This window comes from Bombus fervidus, chromosome 9 (assembly GCF_041682495.2).
Source record: "Bombus fervidus isolate BK054 chromosome 9, iyBomFerv1, whole genome shotgun sequence".
NCBI lineage: Eukaryota > Metazoa > Arthropoda > Insecta > Hymenoptera > Apidae > Bombus > Bombus fervidus.
In genome coordinates this window covers 12821754-12838613 of record NC_091525.1, presented here as the reverse complement: position 1 = coordinate 12838613, position 16860 = coordinate 12821754, and the positions used below count along the sequence as shown (strand labels likewise).

The 16860-nt window shown below is 44.3% G+C and overlaps 1 protein-coding gene across 1 annotated transcript in view; it reads left to right on the top strand.

Moving 5' to 3' along the window:
• Window positions 1-16860, top strand: part of LOC139991015 (spondin-1) — a 196266-nt gene that overhangs the window by 153498 nt on the left and 25908 nt on the right. The window lies entirely within an intron of this gene.

Sequence of the window (16860 nt, the reverse complement as noted above, 5' to 3'; positions counted from 1 at the left end):
ATCGTCATCCCGTTGACCGTGTATTCGTTATCGAACCTAAATTCATCGTCGTAGACATCTCGATCACTCGATCATCGGTATCACTTGTTAACTTTCGTAATACATTGCCATAAACAAACATCGTCTGGTATAAGACAACTATGGACAATTAGCAGCAAAACTCATTACACGCCCCGTTTTCCAAAGATGATCCGACATATATATTACGATCTATTCTAATACAACGACTAGTCCAAGTATTTCGACGATCTCTGCGAAGTGTTTGCTTGCGATAAATATGATGTAACTTCTGTACACGTTTTCGCTTGATTCGCTTGAAAGTTTTATCGTATTGATCGAGTTTCGAGCTGTTTTCTGTATAAAAAATTTCTACAAGGGTCAATTAGATGTAAATCGGAACTTTTTACTTCGGTAGAATGTTCTAAGAAGAACGATCGAACTACTTTTCTATGTATGTTCCGTTTCTCTCTATATACTTTTGCCAGCGGACTGGTCATTTTTTTATACCAGTTTCGTAGTAAGTAGAGGGCTGAGTCAGAAGCTAATTGCGCACAAATTGCTCTACTTCTTCGTTGCTGTTGGAACATTGTGCTCCTAATGCCTCTTTAAGTGGCCGTGATTCTGCGGAATTTTAACTGCTTCCGAACGATGGAAACCACGCTTCTATAGCTAATGTTAACTTTCGAGCAAATTTCGTCGTTTGTTATGCGTCGATCATGCTCGATCGGTTCTCGAACAGCTTCGACGTTCGCTGACGTTACACTTATCTTGGATGCGATGTGTTTTAAACGTCCATCGACGTCCACTAGAAAATGATTTATACCGCGCGAACGCTTGGATTCCTGATAATTTTTCATCCCCAAACGGTCAGACGCGACCCATGCAAAATTTCAATGGGTTTTGTGACCTGAACGGTTAAAAATTTAAATAATCGTGCGTTGTGCGAACGGAAGCCGGCACTGCTTTCTCGTTCATCGCGTTATCTATCGAAGAAACGACAAGTAGTCTATTTAAACACCCATCCGAATAAACGACACTACGAAGACGTACCACGCTCAGTCAGTCCGGTTAATGTTTAACCGATGTGTAAGCGTTCAAATACTTTCACGAGCCACTGCGTATCTCGTTAATACACGCGGAGAAAAATTAATACCTTTAAAAAATTATCTCTAATACTTGAACCGGTAAATTTGATATAAAAACGTGGTCCGTGTAATACGGGTCTTATCTGCTGCATCATCTATCTTACTTAAACCGTTGTTGCGTGGTTGCTCCACCGATTCATCGTGCGCGGAACTTTTCTACCTATGCATCCGCGTGCTTCTCTGTCACGAAAATTCCTAACTCGCCAAAACCTCGACATCGCCGTTGTTAATCTAGCAAAAGAGACTGAAAGTGGAAGCCTCGTCGATATTTATTTGCTACGGCCTCGTCAAGATCCTCGGCAACTTCTACTTTTACTGACCAGCTGCTACTTCCGCGAATTTCAGCCATCTGGAAGAAACTTCTTTTTCCTCTCGGTGACTTCGTCTCGAGGTGGACTCGATTCTCTCGCGCCACGATGTTCGAACGAAAAGCGACAGCGGCGGTAACGAGATTCGAGAGACAGCGACTCGTGTTAAACTTGCTAATTATGTCTTCCCGACTTCCTGTCCTCCTTTCTCTCCAACTTCCTTTTTGGTCGTGACTGTCGCTCGCCCATTCGCGTCCCTACCTCGTAGGATCTTCGTCTCAGCTAGTGACAAGTCGCTTTCACCATCGCGACAGTCGCTGTCCCCTGTCCTCCGTTCATGCGATTCCTCTTACCGTGCAGGAAAGCCTGACCCGCTTACCGTATAATTATCAAACTTTCCTCGCTAATCCCATAGACCCGTCGCTATTCCTCGCCATTTTTCCACTCCCTTCCATCCCATTCTCTACTTGCCACCTTCGCGTAATCCAGGCTAACTTGTTTCCTGGAAGATGCCTCGTCAGCTGTTTCAACGAGCATCTGCTCCAACAATTTCTCCGGTTTCTCGAAATGTGCGCAGAAAATACATATTCGTGGGCGAGATCTTTCTTCCGTCTTCTGTCTTCTTGGCACGATTTTCTTTCGCGCGAATCGGGCAATTTTTAACAAATTTTCCTAGGCATGTACGACTCGTTACTTTGTAATTAATCGTATCGGAATTTACGCGTTTCGAATTACCAATGTTCGCGATGGTTTTGATTTTGAACTTTTGAAATTCGATCGGTAACTTCTGACTCGTATTTCGTTACGTTACATCGCCATACGCTTTTCTATTTAATTATAATTTTATTCCAATGTCGAAACCAACCTAGTTTAATTACCTTGTCTCCTTTTTTCTTCTAAAGGTAATACAATTTAAAAATTCATACTTAACGGCTACTTTATCTAGAATATTTTCTACGTTTCATGCGTGTTCTGTGTGATTTCGCACGTTTAAATTTCCCATAAAAATATAAACATCCGCAGCCTCTAGATAACTCGACTACCACGAGTCTGCCTGTATCGAAGGTAGCTTACCTGGGTTACGCGATACACCTATGCTCATTAACAAAGGTACCGTGTTCCATTGCCGATAAAATTCTCCGTTAACGCGTAACTCACCCTGCCAGCTAACGCGATCTACCTCGACCTATTTTTCGTTCGTACGTGTGTTTTAACCAACCGTGGTAAATGCGACGGACGTCGATGCTGGTCGTATGATTTTTCAGAAAACTGGTTCGACGTTCGATCGGACACTTTTTCACAGCGAACCGCGGTTTGTCGGCCAACGATGTCACCAGTCGCCGGCGCCACGGCGTAATTTACAGCTGATTAAGCTTGGCCGCGCTCTTTCCACCATTCTACCAGACAGACAATCATTTCGCGCGTTTATCGAGCCTGTACGCAATCACCGAACCGTGCAACGTTAATTCACCGCTCTTCTGCCTGTAATTCGCGACCACCATTACGGTTAATGGGCAACGACGACGCGTACTCTGTGTTACGACGATAGAAAAAAAAAAACGAGGAAGAGAGGGGAGGAAGGGAGAAAAAAGAAATAGAACGACCGGAGAAACGGTTCCATTACGACCGAGCATCTTAGGTACTCCATTAAGCTGGAAATTGGAACGCGCAGCGTAATGTTCGCCCCGTATCGCGACGACCTCCATTGCCGTGTACCGATTCCTAGGATCGATAATGTTTATGTCTTCGGACAGGATGGAAAACGCGCCACTCCGTGCCGGTTCGATTGGTCGGCGAATACTCTGCAACGATTACGAATCGTTGTATAAATCCGTGTCGTCTGTGCTGATCGAAACGAGCAAGAAGATGAGTGGAACAGCTGGCATTTGCTAAATTATTTCCAAACGAAATTGAAAGAGCGTACGGGATTAACGAAACGTTTCGCGTTATTTGATATTTTCCGTGCATCTCGGTAGAGACGTATACGTCGTACAATCGTACTTTGCGAGTTCGCAGTGTAGTCGTTGACTCTTTCGCTGAAATAACCGAATATTGTGGAGAAAGATATTCAACGAGTAAAACACAAGTGTTTCGCGCATATTTTAATTTCTTTCACCGAATCTACTCGTCTAAACGCGGACACCGAAAACACGAAGAAGAAAGATAACGAGTCGCGAAAAGAATCGTATCGCGCGTGCTTTGCTCGGAAATTTTGTATAAATAATCTTATTAAAGTTGTCCTACTCGTTTCGAAAAATATCACGTGCCGACGAAGTTTGAATTCGGCTGTTTAAAATACCTCGTAGAAAGGATAATTGGAGATTTTGTCTAATGTTCGCGCGGATTCGTTCTCCATGACCCAGTTGCTGGGACGCGTGTGTACAACGTTCTGAATATTAATATCGTAAGAGCTGGCGGCATAAATAGCGAGCGTCGTGGTTGGGAATCAGCCGCGATACGCTCAGGGACCGTGGATTCGGCCGAGAAAACCTGCGTTATCATTTATGCCAATTAAGTTGGCTCGGTGTAATGCGACGATATTAGCCTAACAAAGTGGCCATAGTCGCTCGCGCGTTTGTTTTCTCTCGTGCCGTTTAATGCCTCGGACGGAATATTAAAGTGGCGTTCGCGGGAACTGGAGAACATCGGAAACGCAGTTACGGCACATTAGTATTAGGGGATTGCCAGCTCTCCGCGCTGTTTTCTCCTCCGTTCTCTATTTATTATTCGTACAGTCTCGTTTGTTACGCAACTTGCACTCTGCGACTATTTAATTCGGCGCTGCGTACAATCGTCAAAAGTAAATAATAATTTGCCAACGTGTTTGAACAGAACTTGGTGTTTGTTCGTCGAGTAGAGGGCGGTCTAACGAAATTAATCCCTTGCCTTGTAATTTTTTTCCGTGTATACAACGTCGAGCGCATAAATAGCACGATTTCTTATAGCGAGTTTAATTTAGTTTAAAATTCTATATTCCTATAGTCCTGTTTCTTATCTTTTTCTTTTCGTTCCTACGTTTCTAGCTTTATTTTATTCACGCTTAGGATACGTGGAAATAGAAGAACAGCTAGGAAATTTTAGAAACTTGGATCGACGAAGCTCTACGTTGTTTTTCAAATTCTTAAATAAACTCGTTGCAAGATGTTCGAGTGTGTAACTCGGACCGCAACGAGTCGGATTAGAACCTCGATATAAGTACAGATCATCCTGATAACGTTTGATTCGTAATATTCCATCGTGTCTGTCTCGGTATTTTAAAGCGAGCGATGAAAAATCGAAGAGTTTAAATTAAGCGAAACGCTCGATAACGCATCGAACATGTCGATCGTTGCCGATTATAATTGTTCCCCGGAGTACTGGCTGGTACCTCGCGAGGCTCGTTATCGTTCGTAACCAGTGAGTTAGTATCACCGGTGGAAGATAAAGGGAGAGAGTTAGTTGGCAAAGCGGCGCCGACCGGATTATCCCAAGTTGGCTGAAAGCAATAGGGCTTGGTTAACCGTGACACGAACGCATACAGCCGCATATTTCGATGTTCGCGCGTACTTTACGTAATTACCAACTATTCATAGCCGGTCGATTATCTCGGCTGTTCTCGATTACTCCCTTCTGCTACGGAGTAATTTGTCTCCTCAGCACGGGGGATTCGAGGGACGAGATCAGGCTGCGAATTAATTCGAATCGACTCTCTCCGTTAACCTCTCTTGCCCCGTGAATACCTGTTAATTATGAATGCCCGAGAGAAACTTTCGTCTACCTGTGCTCTCGCAACGAAAGAACACGTCGTAGGTGTTCGAGAATTTTCTCGTTGCGTCGAACCACGTTCCCCTAGAACGTTCGTAACTTTCACGCCCGTGTTAACAAACCAACCAGGAACAGTCTTCGTCGACTAATTTGAATTAAAGAAGAATTATGAACAGAGTCGGGGCAAATATATACGAGGGTGGATTATTCGGATTAAGGCCGAGGCAATTGGGATGATCGTGACCAATTCGACCTAACCCCCAGTGTCAACGCGACGGTGCCGAGATAAGCGACGTTGTTTCGAAGACGAACGCGAGAAACCAGCGACACGGCTCGCCCCTAGAATCTCGATACGGCTGTTTATCGACGAGACTGTTTATTCGACGCGTATCGCAGTCGTGAAGTCTGTTCCACAAAGATAAGCGTATCGATGCTTCTCGTCTTCCGGCTATCAATCCCATATCCGTCCGCGATGATCCTTCGACGTCCTCGATCCCGATTCACCTTCCCATTTTGGCATCTTACCAACTTTTCGCTCGCAATTTTCCTCGCACGATCTGCCCCGAACGATCGTATCCAGCTAAGAAGAAATGCTCGGACCATCGTGTCCGCTTTCGATCGATCAGCTTCCGATCGATTCGACTAAAAGGATGCGCGCAACCAGAAAATAAAAAAGGGTTCGAACAATATTTTTCTCTCGACCGCGTAATACCGGACGAGATGTTTTGTTCCGGTCAAAGTGTTCCTCGCTCGAAACCCCACGGGGATTCGATTCCAGAGAGGAGAAAGCGCGTGCACACGAGTAGATAGAACTACGAGACGAGCCGGAAGATAGAGCAACGTTTCATTCGGCAAAATTAAATGGTTTTTGATGTAATGTACAGCGCTGCGAATGATCGCACGGTGCTTGTAGAAAGAAAAGACCGTAAGTGGCAAGAAACAAGTTTTCCAGGAGGAAAAGCAAGCTTACGCGTCGATGTAATCGAAATTGATGAAAAAGAAAAGTTTAAGCGTAGAAAATTCTACGTTCGCCACCTCTCGGTTGTAAAGGAAACGCAATGTTCCGCTCGTTTGGATGGATGGCATAGTTACGATCGGGAGAAACAACTTATGAAAAATATCATTGAACTTTTTAAAAAAAGAATACGATCGCCGTAGGCGGAGATTATCCAAACGAAACTTTGAACAACACACAACACGCAGATTTTTATACTTGAAAACGAAGGTTACACCGTTTCATAACTAAAAATCCAGCGTTACGCTCTTGGTCTAGCCGATATTGTAGCCTGATTTGGTCACGTGCAACGATCTGTATACACGTGTGCGTGCATGTGAAAGAGCAGAGGATATGAAGCATAGTAAGTATTCCGAGCACGCAATTTTGAAGTAAACAGCGACGCTCTCGCGTCGAAAGAGTCTCGACTTGGGTGCTTTTCGAGGGCCGTGAAAGGGCTCGTTATTATTTCGCCTTCTCGCATAGGTACGTAAATAAGCAGGTATATTAGATTTGGCCGGGTGAATGGCAGGAAAAGTGTGTGCCTCGCGTGAAAATATCGGAACACCTCCCATCCTCGGCGAGAATCTTATTTTCCAGGCCAATTTCCGAAGAATTCCATCGATGGTGAATATAATAAAAGGCGGCTAAGAACGCGTACGCTATATTCTCGAGAAGCTTCAGCGACGTATCCGTGAATAATGAGTCGTCGCATGGCTGAAATCTTACATCGAACAGACTCGAGTGGATATCTCGTGGAAATACGAATTTCCTGCGCAGAGAGAATCGAACACATCCAGAGAGTCGTGTTCCATCTCGTAATCGAACACGTTCTATCTAGGTGAAAAAAACAGTCGGACGAAAAGCGAAGAAACTTGAGTGTTCCCCGGCAAGCTCGTTCAAAGTGGATCTAAGCGCGATCAAAAGATCGCTCGTCATTTCGAGAACTAACTGGAAAGTTGCACGAGATGCCGGATCCATCCGAGAAGAATTAAGATTTCTCATAGCTGTAGAGCGATTTTTCAAAGAAGACGGATGAAACTGCGGATAGAAATATCCTGCACGAAGGAAATAAAATGCATCTTCGTAATAACACCGGAAATCGATGAACTGCGGATTTTTATGCGCCTTGAAAATCTAATGTTAAAAAATCGATCTGAATGTCGATTTCTTTTACCTGCCAAATATTACAGCGACTTTACTTTGCTTTTGTTTCGTACAGTCTCGCGTATTATCTGCTTTCTGTACATTTTTTCACGTTTCACGATAATCATTTAATATCGAATATGTATTACAAATTGTAGATTCGCTCCAATGAAAATTGCGTGTGTTCCAAGAAACGATGATAATTCCGACGATGCCAATTACTTGACGACAGTTGATAACAATCGATCAACTAACAGAAGCAAAGATAATTTATCTTTCTATCGAGAGAAAGGTTAACCTTTGGAGCGATCGATCGGGGGGAAGATGAAGATGTGGAAAAAATTCACGGGAAGAAAAATTGTACAAATTGTAGACTCGCTCCAATGAAAATTGTGTTCTTTCCGAGAAACGATGTTAATTCCGACGATGCCAATTACTTGACGATAGTTGATAATAATCGACCAACTAACAGAAGCAAAGATAATTTATCTTTCTATCGAGAGAAAGGTTAACCTTTGGAGCGATCGATCGGGGGGAAGATGAAGATGTGGAAAAAATTCACGGGAAGAAAAATTGTACAAATCGTAGACTCGCACCAGTGAAAATTGTGTTCTTTCCGAGAAACGATGTTAATTCCGACGATGCCAATTACTTGACGACAGTTGATAATAATCGACCAACTAACAGAAGCAAAGATAATTTATCTTTCTATCGAGAGAGAGGTTAACCTTTGGAGCGATAGATCGGGGGGAAGATGAAGATGTGGAAAAAATTCACGGGAAGAAAAATTGTACAAATTGTAGACTCGCACCAGTGAAAATTGTGTTCTTTCCGAGAAACGATGTTAATTCCGACGATGCCAATTACTTGACGATAGTTGATAATAATCGACCAACTAACAGAAGCAAAGATAATTTATCTTTCTATCGAGAGAAAGGTTAACCTTTGGAGCGATCGATGGGCGGGAAGATGGAGATGTGAAAAAAATTCGCGGGAAGAAAGTTGGTTCGGCTGCGGTATAAAGAAAGATGAAATCTCAATTCCCATGGAGGCGGTGCTCGAAGGTGGAAAACGGGTACGCAAGAAGCCGAAAGAGGGTGCAGTGACAGAGGACCGCGAACTCCCTTCCGTTCACCACCACTATTTCAAACTGCGGCGGAAACGTAAGAATTTATAACTGGTGACACGTTATGGGCTTCTCCCCCGCGAAACCCGGTCAAAGATTTATTTCCCGCGGCCGCTTTTTCATCCACTGCCGACGCTTTCCAACCGGTCGGAAAGCCAGTGCACCGCGACTTTCTTTCGTCGCCAGGTGGAGAGGCGGGCGTAGAAAATGCATTTCACCGTTCCTTTCTACCGCCGTAGACAAACGCGAAATATCCTCGTGAAAGTATTTCTTCTGCTTTTTTAGAAGGTTGCTTGAAAAGAGTTCTGAAACGACCAATACAATCTCTCGATACGAATATTCACTGCCACGACCAAAGTATTACAACTTACTTGTAGAAATCTTTTACGAATACGTCGCGTGTTTTTTTTTTTTTTTTTTTTATACGAAATATTTTGACATTTTATTACGTTGGTGAAATTTCGAACAAACGTGAAAGTGTACGTGGAAGGTGCAGGTTAGTTAGCGTAAGCGTATGTACTCGAACGACGGAATAATCCGTGGCGTGTGATCTTCGATGTCTCGGAACGTTCGCAATATATCGATGAAAAATTTCTGCGACAAACGTCGGCATTCTTTCGCGAGCCTATGCACAAAGTGAAAGATTCGACGGAGAAGGAAAGTGAGACGAAGGATCTTACGAAGGAAAGATATCGAACACAAAGGGATACTTGTGATTAATAAACGACGATAAATATTTCATAAGCACGCGGTCGTTTTCGAGGGGATCAAAGGGCTCCTCCCTTGAAAATTCGAGATTCGTCGCAATATTCGCAAAGACACGCTTTCACGACACGTCCTCTTTCTCTCGTTAAAGTTTGAGGACGAAAGAGTTCGTGGTTTTATTACCAAGGGCCAGAAGTAATCTCGTCGTGTCTCAGAGTGTCGTAATTTGACTTATTATATCTGTCGTTTCCCGACATTTTAACCTAACGTCTCGTCGCTGAAGAGCTTTCGTTTACCTCAACACCGTCGTGTTATACAACTTCGACTACAAAATTTGCGAACACTCGGGATACTTCGTCGACATTAAAAAATAAAAGTTCCAAGTTGCGTCGTTAACGATATTATAAATAAATTCCCAAAAGTAGAACGCTAGTTCTAGCGGTCTACCGCTGTGTCCGACCATATGCGCTCCTCTACTACTTAACCGTAGCTGCAGCGAAACTCCTTTCGCTCTAAGATTGCAGTGGAATCGGAACGTTTGAAGTCAGACTTCGACCAGGTTCCTTTTGTCTCTGCGTTTCGTAAATTTTGATTCTCTAAAAACCGGAATGCGATCATCGCGGCACAGCCGCGCGTGATATCCAGTTTATTATATTTAGAAACTACGGAAACGTATCGATGCGTTCCTCCCCTTGTGGAATTTCACATTCGCACGAGCTTGTGAAATACGAGCGGGACAACTGGCGTAACTCTAACGGTGAAAAAATTTGTGGAATCAGCAGAATGTTGTTCTATTTCGTTGGATACTACGGTTCGTAAAGAGCAAAACGTATGTATTCGACGGAGTCGAGGCTTCGAAGCCCCGGAAATCGGAATAGCGAGCCGACGTGTATCCACAGGAGCTTTTTATCGTTCAGCTGCAGCTGTACCGCTCGCAACGCCGGAACAAACTGTTAAAAGTTTGCTTCGTTTTGCAACGAACTGCAGTCCGGCCGACAAACACTGTTCTATTCTTTCGCGAGTCGTTGTTTTGCTTTTCCACGGTATCGATTAATCCTATCAGTCGCCCTTTATTCGAAAAACGGAAATGAAATACCATTTCGCTCGCGTCTTTTAACGATAAACAGCGTTAATTATATCTAGTCTCGCCGATAGCTTCTACAATGATAAAATTTGTTCTATCGTATAACGAATCGGTGAGCAAAGAAATTATTGTAAAATTCACGTTTAATCAGCGAGCAAACCGACGAGTTCATCAAACCGTAAATGTAGAACTTGGAAAGCCAATCCTCCTAATATCGATGAACGCCTGAAATCATGTTTTAAATCCGACTGGATTCGGGATAATCTCCCGACGAACGCGATTCGCGGAAAATTTCTTCAATGGCAAAAATTTCATACCATCTATTTTCAGATTAATAAACCACCGCACAAAGGAACTTGGCTCGTCAATTTCTCGCGATTAAACGCGTCAGACTTGCGATTCCTCGTCGATCGCGCGTTGTCCTCGATGTCTTTGATTCTCGGTGGATCGATATCAAACCCTACAAATTAACAAGGTCTTGTCGAATCAGTCGTATAACATAATTATAACGAGCTCCAAGTGCCCTCGATCGAACCACTTACGAAAACACCTGAGACTACTCCAAATAATAATGTTCTCGTTAAAAGTCAAAGTAAGCGATCCATTCGTCCCACTAGACGAGACTAGTTCGTTCTAAATATCAAAGTCTAGCAATTTCTTGTACAAAGTTCGTCAGCTTTTTTCATCTCTAATCTCGTCTTTCTTTCGATTCTATCGATTTAATCAAAAGAAGATTCAGATAAATTTCTCTTGCTACTCTTGTCGAGTTTCGTTTACAAATATCAGAACCAAATTCTCGTTGGCATTTAATATCGACATTCACAGCCTACAGCATTTTCAAAACGAAATATGAAAAGCCAACTTTTTTAGCTATTTAATTCGCAGCAATCTCTCGATCGACTTCTATCGCTAATTTCACCTTCTTTCCAATTCCATCGGTCTGACCCGGCACAAAATTTGGTTATTTTTCCTGGCACTCGTGTTGCGGCTTCTTCATTGACCATATCGCTGTCCCCGTCTCTATCACGTGGACAGGCCGAGTCTGTCCCGGCATTGGTTTGTCACGCTTGTCCGATTATCGACGGATTAACCAGCGGCTCGCGGTGGTCGGTGGTGATGCAAGCGATGCGGTCGGCCACCTATACGAGCCTCTTGCCAACGTAAAACGACCGGCCCGTGGTTCAACGGTAATTATAAAATCGCGATAATCAAGCGAACGATCGGTACTTTAATTACTCGTGGCCGCATAGCCGTGCTCGTTTTCATACCCTTTCTACCGGTTTATCAGAGAATTCAAAGTCAAGTGGAATCGGTTGAGACTGGAAAACGTTCGGAAGAGACGGCCAGACGAGGAGAGAAAGGATCGCTGAAAATTTCATTCGGCAATCGGAACGTTGATTAAATCACACGATCGACTTTCCATCGGATCTCGGAGCTATTTTCCGCCGTATTTTCTACCGATCGAGTCTCGCAGAGGAGAAAAAGTCTCAAGACCGCGTTACACGATGGGGCGTTTTTCTGCTAGTCGAGCAGAAATCGAGTTACGCCGCGCAGTCTGCCTTATGAAGGTATCGATATCAATAACAGGATAATCGAATTCCTTCACTCTGTCGAGCTCGTCCTGAAACGAAATCCTGCTCGTCGTCGGTTTAAACGTTGCCGGGAGATCCTGCTGGAATTGATTAGCCGCTATAGCGAAATTGATCAACGATGCACGGCCTCGAAGGAAGGTAATCCGCAGTTTGTTCACCGTGGAACGCTAACGCGATAATCCGAAGAAATATCGATCGTTCGCCGACGGGGCATAGCCGGTAAAATATCATCGAGCCAATAGCGACGTGCACACGGGCCGAGGATAAAAAGGAAGCGGGCACGTTTAACGCCCGGGCCACCGGGCTTCTAATTACAGGCTGAGCGGAAAAGTTTCGGTGTAAAATTAAGTTGGCGGTTTACGAGGTGCTCGTGGAAACTATTCGACGTGTAACGGGCTAATAAAGATGAGCATTCGGAAGAAAAGAAGTCTCGCGGAGGAGAAGTTGCGGCGTTCGTGCTGGACCCAGTATCGATTTGTCGCGGTACTAAAACACGTGGCTGAACCTGGCCGTGTTGCTGCGGCACAGCGAGCTAGTTTAAACGAGAGTAACAACGAAACGCAATTCCGCGGATGCACCTTCGCGCAAATGTTTGTCCTTCGCGTTTATGCATTCGTAATCGCGTATTACGAACTGCCACCTTTCGCTCGCTAACGAAGGCAACGCGAGCAACGATCTTATAAAATTGATCTGGCGAGCAAACTGCTTTCAAAAGGCTGGCTAATTATGGAGCAAGCTCGTAGCTTGATAACAAAACGTGACACGAGTTTCTTTGTGTTTTTGAACAATTGTGCACACTTGGATTTCGCGCGAAATTGCATAAAGTACGATATTCTTTTAAAAGAATGTAATTAGAGTTTCCCCGTCCTCCAGTCTTCCTAACGAAACACCATCCCTGAATTTATCCTCGACGGTCATCGATAATCCATCATTTTATTAATCCGTTGATCGAATACTATGTAACACGCGATAACATTAACCCGATAATCGAGAATCTACCGTATCCTTGTTTATAGCGTCGATGATCAAAGTTGTTAAAGGTTGCATCGATTTGTCAATTGGTTATTCCGCAAACACTATCATCCTCGGTTGGACATTACCCTTGCCGTGCCATAATATTACAGCGACAACAGCAATAACATCTCCGCTTCGTCTTATCTTAATAAAATCCAGGAAATAACGAGATTGCAAGGGGCAAGAGTAAAGGATGTCGTGGCTCATTAACACAGACGATAATAACGGGACCGGTAAATCTTGTCGCGTGTAGCCCACAAAAAAGAATCGACTTAATACACACTCTCCGCTGCGGTATCCCATGCGTATCTCTGGCCGTATAATTGCACGTCGCAGACCCCCTATTCCAGTGAAATAGGTAGGGATTTTGCGAACACTCTGCACCACCATGGCAATCTGTAAATTCCCTGCGGAGGAGAGAAGAGCAGCGCGTATCGAGAGAGAGAGAGAGAGAGAGAGAGAAGTGGGGTTGGTTTTCGAGGTTCTCGATTCCCGAAAATTCGCAGCGAGCGATGTTCGATCGGATATCGAATCGGCTGGCCGGTCGCAATTTGTCACGATTCCCTGGCCGTCGATCGTATTAACCAGCGACGGAGGCCAGCACGAGGACACCCCCCGCCAGAATTTCTAGCGCGGAAGTAAACGACACGAAATTACCGCGAATTATTAAATTACTGCGACGACTGTCGCGGTAATTATCGCTGCCAGGATTATAGATTTTACGCCGGATAAATCCGTTTAATGTCGACCGAACGCGTGTACGTTCGCAGCATCCTGTATCCTCTGTTCCTCTCTTTACCCTCGGCGAAAAACCGTCATATCGATCGGCCAGGCTCGTTACGCGCGACAAAAACGAACGATATCTACTCCTTTTTTTTCCCTGCGACGAGACATCGCGCGTGCACTCACGACTGCACCGTAATTCCAGCTTGCGTCCGCGTCGAGAAGCGTCCTGACGTTCTTTATTAACGGCGTAAAGAACGGTATTGCCCTGAAACCTATCTCCGGCTACGAGTCGAAATGAATTACACGGTTCGCGTATGCTAACGTGAAACTGGACAGAGGGGCGCGATTAACGATTATTGCGAGGAACGGGCGCGAGCGAAAAGCACGAAGCGACCGATTTAACGAGATCAGAGGTTTGTATACAACGCGGCTTTCGCCTCGTTGCTCTATGCAACTATCGTATCGCGTTATGAACGAAGTAATTAACCGGCCGCGTACTCTACGATTAGCCTGACGGTTACAAAATTTTGGGAAATACGGGCCGCGCGATCGCTCATCGATAACGTTACGATGTAGCTACTTTAATTAGTATGTACGTATCCAGTTCATTACGAGTTAACAAGTCGGTGAATAGCCACTCGGCTAATTGCATCGCGCCTCCTGGCGTCCCCGTTTTCTCCAACGAGACCTCTCTCTTTCGTTGTCTACGTTTTTTACGACAGGCGACCCGAGAGCCTGTGATTAATTAGAACGTATTAATTATTCAAGGGCTGGACGGATAGATTCGTACAACCTGCGTTGCGTCACTTTCCTCCTCCGATTAAAATACGGATACAGCCGACCATACATTTTCCTTTCTCTCTGCTCGCCTTTTCTTAGTATCTGATCGCGCCAACGATCGTAGATCGCGTATAATCGAAACGCTTAATTTGGATATCCATTGGAAGGGAACGTACACGCAGAACAGACGACGACGCGGGAATAGAAAAAAAAAAAAATAAAATGCTCGAGGTCCCTGCGGCGGCGAGCAATTACTTTTGCAATTATTTTTAATAAACTCTCGAGAATTAATTGCGCTAACCCGCTGGGCCGGCCGTTAACGAAACACGACCGGGTCGCACAAAGCATTTCCACGCGGTCGAATGTGAGGAATTCTCTTGGTCCACGCCGTTTTTCGACTCCTGCAAATTGCATTCGAACACCTGTCTATCGCGTTCACCGTTCCACTTTGACGCAAACCAATGGAACGAAAAGAAACGGCTTGTTTATGCTTCGGTAATTGAACGGTCGTGATGAATGGGATGCGTCATTACCGTGGCATCGCGTGCGAGGATCGAGTTTAATGAACGAATTATCGAATCCGATTCTCAGACTCTGCTCCTATCGCGTTAATCGTGATATGCCAATTAAATATATTTATGGCCACGGTGGTATACGTAATAATAGTCGAATACAGACGCTTGTAGCGATAAATTGGCCACAGTTTCCCCTAAACGATGGATCGTTTCTCGCTAGCAGATTTTATAAAGTCACTTTGATTTCACGTAGGTTACGAAATTCGCAAATCGTTGGTAGTTCGATTACGATGAAAGATGGCGAAATTATCGGGATAGATCGTGCAGAACGAACCGCGGATTTGGTCAGGACGGAAACCACGGCCACTAGGCTAGGTTTCCGTTGTCACGTTTCTCTCGACGAGTCAGCTCGGGACACGTTCGCGGCACAGCTGCACGTGGATGCACTCGAAAAGAGCCTCGCAGCGAGTTATTGGTTTTGAACAAATACAATAGACGAGCGCGATTGACATAACGATACTCGATCCTCTTCTTTGCCCCCTGGTGAACAAATTGCCAGGCAATTCCAAGTTATTTTTCCTTCAAACGTGTCGATTTACAAACAGCGAATTACGAAAATAAAATATTCCTTATTATTTATACAGACCACGCGCGATCGTTGTAAATGTATACAAGCGTTTGTATAGTATCTATCATAATCGACAAGTATATCACTTTGCTCCACCTTCGTATTTCTTACTTACGAATATTTCTTTTTGATATACGTATGTACTTATCTGTCAGAGATTTACCGTTTTGTCTGGTCAGAACGCGATTTATCTACTTTTATGTATCGCTCACAACGGACACGTACGCGTATACGTGTGTATTATACGATGTGTACGCTATGAAGTAGCAGGCAAAGAATATGTAAAAAGCCAGATATCCATCTATCGAAGCCAAGTCATTAAGTGTTCGTGCGTTGAACTTATCGCAGAGGAAAAATCCGGTGCATTTAAATACCAGAAACACGCAGCCAGTTTTTTATTGCATCGATACATCGCGATGAAGTAAAAACCGTGCCGATGAACGATAAACGAGCAAAACGGCAAAAAGCGAAGCAGTTCGATCGCGTACATCGGCGAATCCCGACTCGAACATCGACAAATAAAATCGACGCTCTGCCTTGCATATACCCGAAACATTAAATTCTCGCGACGAACGAATAAAAAGATCTGCAACCGCTATTTACGTGCATTGATAATGATAAACTCGTCGATCGGTAGAACGGACTTCCAGAGAATGAAACTGACTCGCGTGTACGTTCATAATACTCGGCGTGTTGTGGCGTTGCTAGTTTCACGTTGTCATTCTAATCGATCGAGGGTCGTTCAATTATTCCACCGGCATCGATGTAATTACACGGGCGGCTTCGATCGTTCGCTACCATTCTCTGTTTTCGTTATTACGGCCGGTGATCGCGTTGTTCTCGCCCGTTCTACCGAATCGACGGCGTTTCGTGAAATCGGCTCGCCCCTGGGCAAAAAAATTCAGCGAAACCTTTATCGCGGCGGATGAAACGAACAGTTGGACGTCGAACTGTTGCTTGACACGCGAGTATGGTAATAATAAGAGGAAACCAGACTAAACGAAAATTGTGGATAACCAAATGTATAAACGAATATAGGTGGGGGAAAAATAAATACTGAATTTTAAAATTGCTTCGCCGCAAAATGAAGCAAGAAACGTGACTTACCGTATTCTTTCCCCGTAGTTCTCATATTGAATCCACCGTACTTCGTCAGCTTTATACCACGCTAAATCCGTGAAAAATCTGCGGAAAATGGAAACCAGGAAACCCTAGATCCGTAGTTTTGACTATAAACGAATGCAGGGAGAAAAAACAAGAAAAAGTATCAAGAGCATTCGAAAGTTTCCAAATCGGATCCACCGTACTTCGTCACTTTCGCATCGCCCTAAATCCACGAAAACTCTTCGAAAA